The sequence below is a fragment of the Oenanthe melanoleuca genome, chromosome 13, assembly GCF_029582105.1.
Source record: "Oenanthe melanoleuca isolate GR-GAL-2019-014 chromosome 13, OMel1.0, whole genome shotgun sequence".
In the NCBI taxonomy this organism is placed as follows: domain Eukaryota; kingdom Metazoa; phylum Chordata; class Aves; order Passeriformes; family Muscicapidae; genus Oenanthe; species Oenanthe melanoleuca.
In genome coordinates this window covers 14,249,375-14,259,879 of record NC_079347.1, presented here as the reverse complement: position 1 = coordinate 14,259,879, position 10,505 = coordinate 14,249,375, and positions in this window count along the sequence as shown.

The window sequence follows — 10,505 nt, the reverse complement described above, 5'->3', positions numbered from 1 at the left end:
TGGTGTGGGTCTGCGTGCTGGCCCCACACTGCAGCTGTCCATCGCCAACTCCAGACTTGTCCTCGTCCTCTGGCAGGATGCCCTCCTGGAGAGGACAGTGGGACCATGGGGACTCCCAGTGTGGGGACTGTCACTCCTGGGCTCTGTGCCCAGAGGAGGGGGAACATTCACCAGCCCCATCTGGGACACAGTGGGAGCTGTGGCAGCTCCATCCCACCCCATGGCAAAGCTGCCATCACTCCCCCCCTTCCCTCCCAGCATCCCAGACATCCCCACATGGTCCCACCCATGGGGCAGCAGGGACTGGGGCTCAGTTTGGATGGGCTCAGCCCAGGCATGACCCTCAAGGCTGGCCTGGCCATGCTCGTTTCTCCAGGTCCGGGTCTCTGCTCCTGGCTCCGTGGGCTCACTTTTCTGCTTCCACTTGCTGAGCTTGGTTTCCCCAACTCCATTTCCCAGGCTCCTTTCTATGGGCTCAATTCCCTGTTGTCACCTCTGTGAGCTCTCCAGCACCTCCGGAATGGAGGTTCCTTGGGCCTGGCTTGCTTGACATGGATCTCCAGGCACACCTTGCCAGAGGTGCCTCCCAGGCTCGGTGCCTCCGTGGTGGTTCCCAGCTGCTTTCCGGGGCTCTCCCCATCAGCCCGGTGCCAGCAGAGGGCCTCCCTTACCAGCACAGCACCGTCTGGAAATTATAAAACACATTATCTATTTGGCAAAACTTTGTGCAAGGATCAGGAAAAGGGCTGGAATCCGTTCTCCTCCAGGAGACCGGAGACAGCGTGTCCCCCCCGGCTTCTGTTTTCAATGCCAGCACTCAGCCGCGTTAAAGCCGTGGGAGCGTTCGTCATTAAAATGGCAATTGTGGAGCCAGGCAATAAATTTAACATCATAAAAGGCGCTGGGAGGGTCTTGCTCATCTGTTGCTCTTCAAAGAAAAGTGTTAGTTGCTTCCGAAAGAAAAAAAAAAAAAAAAATTGGGAAGAAACAGGTGAGAAGGGACAGGGTGGCAGCTCTCCCTGACTGCTGGGGCTCTGCGGGGAGCTTGGCCGGGCAGAGGTGGGCACATTTTGGGGTGCCCGTGGGGCTGGGGGTGCTGGAGGAGGGGGCGTCGGGGCTCTTTGCAGGTGATGGGGTTTCCTCTCTGCGTGTCGCAGTGGGATGAGCAGGGCTGTGCGGGAACATCTCCCTTGTGCTGGTGGGGTCCAGCAGGGAATGGGGGACACCCAGCAGGCAGGGTGACATCGGGCAGGGCTCCCCGCTCGGTCCGCACCCCTGCGGCGCCGCCGGGTCCCCTGGGCGGGGACCACCCCGCCGCTGCCGCCAGCGCCCGCCGATAGCCATCATCTCCCCACGCCAGGCTCCGGCCGCCGGCGTCTGCCGGCAGAATTAGCCGTCGGATTGGAACCGTTCGCTAAATAATTCAGGAGATTTCTTCCTTTTTTTTTTTTTTTTTTTTTTTTCCCCTCCCCTTTTTTTCCCGAGAAAGCTGTTTTCTCTCCCTTTTTCTTTTTTTTTTTTTTTTTCCCCTTTAAGGTCGGAGTATTTTCCAGGCTGGGTTTCCATCGAGGGGGTGCGGACACGCTCAGGCAATACCGCCATGTGTTTACAGCTCAGCTCCCGGCGTTATTTAGGGATTGTAAAACCACAGCAGCTCGCTCGCTCGCTCCCCCCCGCTCGTCGCAGCCAATTTTTTTCCTCCACGCGGCTCTCGTTGCAGCGGCAAAGGTCAACCCCGCTCCTTTGAAAGCAGCACCCCCCTCCCTTATCAGATTTAGGAATCCTTGGGGGAGGTTGAAGCCGAAATGCAGGCAAAGCCAGCTGGCCGCGGTCCGGCCGGGGGGATGGAGGGTGGGGAGGAAGGATGGAGGTGGGAGGAGGAGGAGGGCGGTGGGATGAGCCCCCGCGCCCGGGCGGGGCAGCACCGACAGCAGCGGGCGGTGAATAATGGGGGCACAGATAATACAGCTGATTAGCGGCCGCGCAGGGCTGGGAGGGGGAAATGGATGTGACGAAAAAAATCGCTGCCAGGGTGAAGTCAGCGTGGCTCGGGTGGGGGCGTGGGGTCACAGCGATGGGATGAGCCCCGTGACAGAGAGATGGGGGTCACAGCGATGGGATAAGCCCCGTGGCAGAGAGATGGGGGTCACAGCGATGGGATGAGCCCCGTAGCAGAGAGATGGGGATCACAGTGATGGGATAGTCCCCATGGCAAATGTCTGGAGTGCTGGCAGAGCCGGGGAATAGATGGTCACCTGGGATAATCTTCTCTGGGGAGCACTCCCAGCCTTTCCCCCTGCTCCAAACGGGGCAGCCATGGGGCACCTCAGTGAGGATGAGCATGGGAAGAGCCCTTAGGGATCATGGCCATCGATGGGGTGACCAGGTGATGGCAGAAAGTGGCATTGGGGTGTGCTGGGGAGAGGGAAGGAGGCAGGAGGGAGCAGGGGAAGAGAGATGAGGACAGAACCCAGGTGTGGGGCAGAGCTCAGAGGTGGGGCAGGAGGCTCTGTCAGTGCTGTGGGCCCCCCCAGCCCTGCTGCTCTCCTGGAGACGTCCCCTGCTGGTCTTGTCCTGGCCCAGGCACCGCTCACGCCTTCAAACTTTGCCAGGGACGGATTTTAATTAAAACCAGAAGATGCCGCTCCGCGCCCCGGCCCTTCAGGGATGACCACTGCTCACATCCTCTGCCTTTGGTCTTCCTGCCTGCACAGCTTGACACGGGGAGATGAAAGTCCCTCCCTGCCAAAAAAGCACCAGGAAAAAAGGGCAGTCGTAAAACCATGCTGCCAAGAAGTCCCCAGCCGAGGGTCCAGCGAGGTCCTGCCGACCAGGAGCCGTGGCCAGGGGCGAGCAGCAGCCTGGGGAGTGGGGCTGCTGCCTTCAGCCCTTCTAAAAATAACAGCTCTGAGCGCAGTGAGCGCCTAACTGGAACCAGCTTTCCAAACTCCCAGCTGGAAGCAGCGTTAGGAGCCTGCACCAGCCTTTCTGGGAAAGAGCAATTAAAAATAGAGAGCGACTGAAAGCGCCATCCCTGCTGCCCATCCTGCCCCTGCGTGGGGAGGACACGGAGAGCCAGGTTTGCAGGCAGGTGCTTCCCTTTGCTCAGCTTGGAAAGGCCAGCAGTGCCTAGAGGTGGAGCTGGAAGGATGTCATGGAGGGATTCAGCTTCCCTGATGCCAGGAGAAAGGGGGCAGTGGGCTCAGAGCCCCCCAGGGAGAGCAGCTGGGATTATTCCAGCATTGTCACCTGATGATTGTGGGTGCTGGAGCTGCATGGAGCTGGGGCCCAGAAGGGTGAAGGCCAGGCTGTCCCAGGGAGGTGTGGATAGAATAACATCCTACAGTGGGAGTGGGAGGGGAATTCTGGGGACAGGTGAGGGGCTTTGAGTATCCCACATGGGCTCCAGCTCATCCACTCGCCTGGGATCCAACCCATCCATCCCCACAGGCTCCACCCCACCCACTCACATGGGATCCAACTATTCACCCTCTTGAGCTCCAGCTCGTGGATACATGCTCTCCATCCCACCCCCTCTGGGGCTCAGCCCCATCAGTCCTGTGGGTGCCCATGGCTGGTGGCATGTGCCTGATGTCCCAAGCCAGGCTCATCAGCTCTGTGCCCAGCCCTCCATTCCATGGCATAGAGCTGGCACTCCCACGTGCTGCTGCTCCCAGTGCTTCCCCTGCTCCCTGTGCTCCCCAGCTCCCAGTGCTCCCCCACTCCCCCTGCTCCCACTGCTCCCCTAGCTCCCCTGCTCCCCTAGCTCCTACTGCTTCCCCAGCTCCCCCTGCTCCCCCAGTTCCCCCTGCTCTCCCTGCTCCCAGTGCTCCCCCTGCTCCCCCAGCTCCCCAGCTCCCAGTGCTCCCCCTGCTCCCCCAGCTCCCCAGCTCCCAGTGCTCCCCAGCTCCCCCTGCTCCCAGTGCTCCCCAGCTCCCCCTGCTCCCCCAGTTCCCCCTGCTCCCCTGCTCCCAGTGCTCTCCCAGTTCCCAGTGCTCCCCCAGTTCCCCCTGCTCCCCTGCTCCCACTGCTCCCTAGATTCCCCACTGCCCCTGCTCCCCCAGCTCCCAGTGCTCCCCCTGCTCCCCAGCTCCCAGTGCTCCCCAGCTCCCCCTGCTCCCCCAGCTCCCAGTGCTCCCACTGCTCCCCAGCTCCACACTCCCTCCCTCCCTTTCCCCATCCCCACCTGCTGCCTTGGCTTGTGGGGTGCCCTGGTTGCCCCTTGGCTGGGCACCCTCCGGTCTGCTCCGGGCATCCGTGCGGCCACGTTTTCCCCAAGCCACGGGTCGCCTGCCAGCGTCTGCCTGCGCTTCCTTCCCCCTCCCTAATGAGAGCAAGCAGGGCCAGGGCAGAGCCCCCAAACTCCCCCAGCGGCGGCTCCCCGGGCGCTCGTTTCCTCTCTGCTGCGTTCGTCTCGTTACGTCCTAATTCCCTAACGAAGGGCCATGAGAGAGGAAGTCTTGCGGAAGCCCGTCCTGGCAGCCGCCTTCCTGCTACCAGCCCGCGCTCCAGCTCCGGCACAACGGGATTTCCCCGCCATTGGACAAAACCTACCTCGTGTTTTGGGTCCGGCACAAACCACGCTGCTCTTCTGCCCCTTGTGCAGTCAGGGCTCCCCTGTTCTCCTTCTCATTTTGTATTTATCCAGGTCATGAGCAAGGATGTCCCACACCCGCCTTGAAAATGCTGGTGAAATGCTCCTCTTTTCCCATGCCACCAGTGTGCTGTGGATTTCCAGGTGCCTCCAAGCATCCCGAGTGAGCCTCCAGCTGAGTGCCTCACACCGGTACCCGTGTCCAGATGATGGGGAAGCTGGTGTTTTGGGATTGTCTTGGGACAGCAGCTCAACAGCTGTTGAGCACAAATGGGAATATCCACCATCACCCGTTCTCCTTAATAATGCACTAATCCCCTCATTGCCCATTCTTTGTCACTGCTATGGAGTATCCCTCTCCCTTTTCCTTTTCTTCTATGTTTCAGGGAGTTCCTGTATCCTTTAGCTTCCCTCACCAACTCCTTCTGTCCCCTGAAGGCTCCTTTTCCACCCTCACTGTGTCACAGCAGCTGCCAGATCCACGAGGAAGAGGACAGTGGTCCATGAGTGCAGCTGTATGAGCCCCTGGGGGCTGGGACAAGGGGCTGGAGCAAAGATGGAGGAATGTCACCACCGAGGATGGCCAGCCCCACCAGCTCAACCAACGGATGTGCCACCACCTCTTCAGGATAAAACCCTTCATACACACAGAGATGCACAACCAGGGGCTGCAGTGGGGGTTTTGTTTCCTTTTAGAGCCGCAGCAGGGACAGACAGAGCAGTGCCCACAGGTCCTGCTGCCTCAGGGCTGCTTTGTGCTGGTGGGGATGGATGCAGGCGGGAGTGGGTGTGGTTGGACTGCCTGTAAACAGGGATTTTAACAGTCTAGAGGGCTCCTTTGGGGACCCTCTGCAGGAAAAAGCAAAGTGCAGAACGCCAGGTGTCTGCTCCTCGGTGCCACCCTGTGATGCTCCCAGCTCAGGTAGCTTGGCAAAGCTCAGCAGAGCACAGGAATTTGTCTCTGCATTCTTTCCCGAGGAAGTTTTGCTCCTGCCAAGGGGAGTTCATTCCAGAGGCCCCCCCGAGGGGATGCTCACAGCGTGGTTCATGGGGGAGATGGGCAGCTCACTCAGGGCTCCAGCAGGTAGGTGAAGCCCAGCCCTGGAGCCCGGGAGGGATCACAAAGGGAGACGGGGCTTCTCCCGCCTCTGTGCTCGCTGCCATCCCGTGCAGGGCTCGGCCCCGCCAGGTGAAGGCAGGAGGCATCAGGCAGCACAGCGGGGCTGGTGGGAGTAGCATGGTGGGGGGCCCAGCTGGTGCGTGGGCCCACGGAGAGGCTGACAGAGAAAGGAGAAATGGGAAAATGGCTTCTTTAAACCCCCAGGGGCCTTGGGAAGGCAGGCACGGGGTGAGACAGGGAGGGCAGAGCTCGAGGGGAGCCCCTGCCTCTGGACAGGAGGGGATAGAGAGCAGGTGTGGTGGCAGGGAGCCAGCAGGAGGAAGGCAGAGCCTGTGGGGTGCACCAGTGGCCGAGCTGCACCAATGATCACAGCACTGCCAAAAGTACTGCAGGGTTAGGAGCAGCACTCTCCCAGTAGTCCCCAAACCCCACCAAAGTTTGGTCCCAGGAGCCACCAACACACAGACCAAGGCCCTGCCTCCCCCAGCCCGGCGCAGGAGGATCCTTTTCTCCTGGAGCCACCGTCCTGCCCTGCCCAGGGAGCTGCTGGGACCTGCCCAAGGCAGTGAAACCCGGGTGCCCCTCACCCAGGACATCCAGCACTGAGGAGACAGCCAGCATGCCTGGGACATGGAACGAGTCTCTCCACAGGGTGACCAGTGGATGGATGATGGAGACCTTCACATGTCCAGAGTTCCCAGCATGGCTCCTCGAGTGTGTCACCACACCTGCCTCACTCTGAGGGCTCCTCCATGGCTTTCTGCCCAGGTCATGCTCTGGCCAGCCTCTTCTCAGGATGGCATCTCCTGTGGGCAGCTGATGGAGGGGGAATCAAGACTGGACCATAAGCTGGGCTTAACCAAAATGGATCATTTCCACGAGGTGCAGGGCAAAATGAATCCTCTGGCCATGGGAGAGAGCAGGAAAGGGCTGTGGAGGAATGGCAAGGGAGAAGGTGGCACCCTGAGAGGCGGCGGTGGGAGGTTAGAGGGGAGAAGGTACCACAAGGTGTGTTTAATTCCTGGAATGGCTTCAGCAAAGGACACCCTGGCAGCACAGCTCAGTTCCTCCCAGCTGTGCTTGTCTGCAAAACAGCCATCCCTGCTTCCCCAAAATACTTGGGAGGGCTGGAGTAGGCCAACTCCACCACCCTCATCGATGCTGCAGGGAGCCTATTTTAAGCCTTGCTAACGTAGGAGGATTAAATTTGGCTGGCTGAGACACGTCCTGCTCCCAGCTGTCCCCCAGCCTCCCCTGAGGTTGGCAGCTCTGCCGCAGGCACGGCTCACGAGGCAGGAGGCTGCCCTGGACCTCCAGGGTCGGCTCCCCTGCACAGGAGGAACCCAAAACTGGGGCATCTCCTTGGATGTAGAAGCACTCAGCTCTGGCTGAGGACAAAACCTCTTCCAGGAATTGGTGTCAACAGGTTGACCCACAGGAATATGGTGGGAAGCACGGTGGGATGAGCACTTGTGGTGTGGATGGGTTTGGAGCACGCCAGGGTCTCCAGCCCCATGGTCCCTCTACATGCCCTTACCCAGAGGAGCTGATGGATGGGGGAGCCTTCTGCCCATCCTGGCATCTCCTTCCTGCCAGGGATGTCTGTGCCCAGGGAGACCCAGGGGGTGCACAGTCCTGTCCCTCTCCCTGGCTGCCCTGCACTCCCACAGAGCCCCTCCACTCATTCTTGTATTAATTGACAGAGCACTCATTGCTGGAGGTCTTGCCGAAGAACCTCATGGAAAATTGTGTGTTGCCTGCGTGGAATTCCCTGCCTGGTGCCAACACGATGTATATTTAAGCGAGTGTCACACCCGGCCATCAAGGGCTGCATCACCAGCCCCGTCTGCAGCCCAGTCAGCTCAGGGCAAACGTTTGGCCGGAGGAAATGAAGCAAGAGCTGATTTACACCTATTGCGATGGACCACCACTGCCTCCATCGCCGATTCCCGCTGCCACGGGGAGCATCACTCCACTGCTCTTCCTCCCTTTGCTCATTTGGAAGACGGGGGGTAATAATCCCCATCACCTATTTGCGAGGCTGTTGTGAATTTTCATGAGCTCCCATCTGAACGGGGCTTTGAGCAGGAAAACTGCTGTATCAGCTCTAGGCAATGATAAACAATACTCAGCATTTACATATTCAAAGCACTTTGATTAACTCTTGGGGTTTAAGGACTTGAGTCGATTCCCACCCGACCGTGATGGCAGCTGGACGGGGCGAGGGGCGGCGAGGGGGAGAGTCGAGGGCAGAGCTGGGGGTTCACTCCGCCGGGCAGGGCCAGCAGAACCCCCCGACAAAGTCACGCTAAGCACCTCCTGCCTTAAATCCCTGCCTGGAACGAAGGAAAAATAAATCCGGCTGGTCCCCGCCTGCGGGAAGGGGCAGATCCCGCCATGCGGAGCGGGTGCCGAGCGTGGAGTATCATCGGTTCTGCCGCAGAGGCTGCAACCAGGTGTTAAATAACTGTGAAATGCTAACTTGATTCATGCAGGAGTTGCCAAATAAAGGAATTTTTATTTTCCTTTAAGAAAAAATAAATTAGGGAAGAATGGGCCCACGCCTGCCCTGATGCACGGCGCCGTGACCTTCTCCCCAGACGCCCGCTAATTCCACGGGGGCAAAAAGCCGCGGAGAGCAAATCCAGGAGCACGATTTCGCATTTTATTCGGAAGGTTTCTTTTCTTGGTTTTTTTTTTTTTTTTTTTTTTTTTTTTTTTTTTTTTTTCCCCAAGTCTTCACAATCTCCTGGATTTAAATTACGCCCACCCCCCCCCCCAACTCCGCCACTCCCCAGGGGATGCTGAGCCCCCCGGGGCTGCTGCTGCCACAGGATACTCCAGCATTATTATTGAAATCACTGTCAAACAAGAGCAAAACCTGGCGAAACTTCGGTGCCGCCCTCACCCAGCGACTTCAGATGCTCTGGGCAGGGGGTTATTCGTGCAGAATACCAGCTCCAGAAGGGCTAAACCCCTTCCTGAGCGCTACCGAGCCGCCCCGTCAGCTCCTTCTGCCATTAATTAACAGCACTCTCGGAAAAAGTAGCTCTCCCTGCTCCAGCCATCCGGCACCGCAGGATCCCGGCGTGTTTCCCAGCCCGAGGCAGAAGAGATGCTGCTGCACCCAGCACCGCTCCCTGGCCCTGGAAACGCGGCGCTGGCTGGGAGAGATAAAGGGCAGGGACACAGCCATCCCTGCAAGCGGCGAGCCGGCTGCGCTGCTCGCCACGCATGAGCACTGCGAGGCCGCTCTGCTTTCCTATATTAAAAAAGCTTTTCCTGCTGCTAGGAAGGAAACTTTGGGCACCGTCCCCTGTGCAGCAGCCCCGGGGCAGCAGCCGGTGCAATGCCCCGGCCAGCTCCGGGAGCGGCAGATGCTCGGAGCTGCTGGGACGCGGGCAGCGTGCGGGTCTGCGTGGGCGCAGCCACCTCGGCCGTGTCCCAGCGCCGCTGGCCGCTTGTGGAGCTCTTTGTACCCGGTGCTGGGGACAACTGGCCATGGAGAGGGGCCAGTGGGAAGCTGAGCCGGCTCCAGAACTTGCGGGGAGACAGCGCAAGGGAGATGTCCCAGCTGCTCCCTTCAGCAGGAAGAAGAACCGGGGAGGGCGAAGGGTGGCCGTGGGGTCGGGGTACGGGGCTGACGCCGCCTGTCCCCGTCCCAGCGGCTCACAAGGACACTGGGACTGGGCAGCATCACCCGGCAAAACTCCCGGAGCCCCGCGCTCCCCCCAAGCGGGTGCTGCCGGTGCTGGCAGAACACCCCGGGGACGGGCTCCTGCCTTCACCCCTGCCCGCTCCCGGTCTGGGGGTGCCGCGCTTCCCCCGGGGGCTGCGGGGACCCCGGGGTGCCGGTGCCGCGCTGTGCCGCGCCGGGGCCGTGCCGTGCGGTGCCGCCCGCGCCGCGATCGATCGGCATCGACCGTCCCCGCCGCGCTGCTCCAGTTTCCAGCCAATGTCGGGCGGCGGCGGCCCGGGGACCCGCCGGTGGCACCGCGCACCGCCTGGCGCCGCCCGCAACGCGCTGCCCCGAAGAGCCGGCCTGGACCGCAACGGCCGCGGAGCCGCTCGGCCGGGGGCGGCGGCAGGGAGCGGCCGGGCGGGCACCGGGCAGGGCACCGGGCAGGGCAAACAGCAGGGCAAACAGCCGGGCACCGAGCAGGGCACCGAGCAGAGCAATGAGCAGGACAAACAGCCGGGCACAGGAGAGGGCACTGAGTAGGGCACTGGAGCTGGACTGAGAGGGACAAACAGCTGGGCAAACAGCCGGGCACAGGAGCAGGCACCGAGCAGGGCAAACAGCAGGGCACAGGAGCAGGCACCGAGCAGGGCAAACAGCAGGGCAAACAGCCGGGCACTGAGCAGGGCAAACAGCTGGGCACCGAGCAGGGCACCAGACTGAGAACTGGACTGGGAAGCAGTCCAGGCAAACAACCAAGCAATGGGCTGGGAAAGCAATGGCGCAAACAACCAGGTACCAGGCAAGGCAAACAATCGTGCACTGAGCTGGCACTGAACCAGATAGCAGGATGGGCAAACAACCAGGCACTGGAGCAGATATGGAACCAAGCTCAGAACCAGGCACTGAACCAGAGACCAGTCTGGGCACTGGACTGGGCAAAGAACTGGGCATGGAACCAGGCACAGAAGTGGGCACTATGCCAGGCACTGCTGCAGTGAGCACAGAATGGGGTACCAAACCAGGCAAAGAACTGGGTACAGGCAGGGCAGTGGTGTAGTGGGCATTGACTGGGAGCTGCTGCACTTGGTACTGGACCTGGCACCAAACTA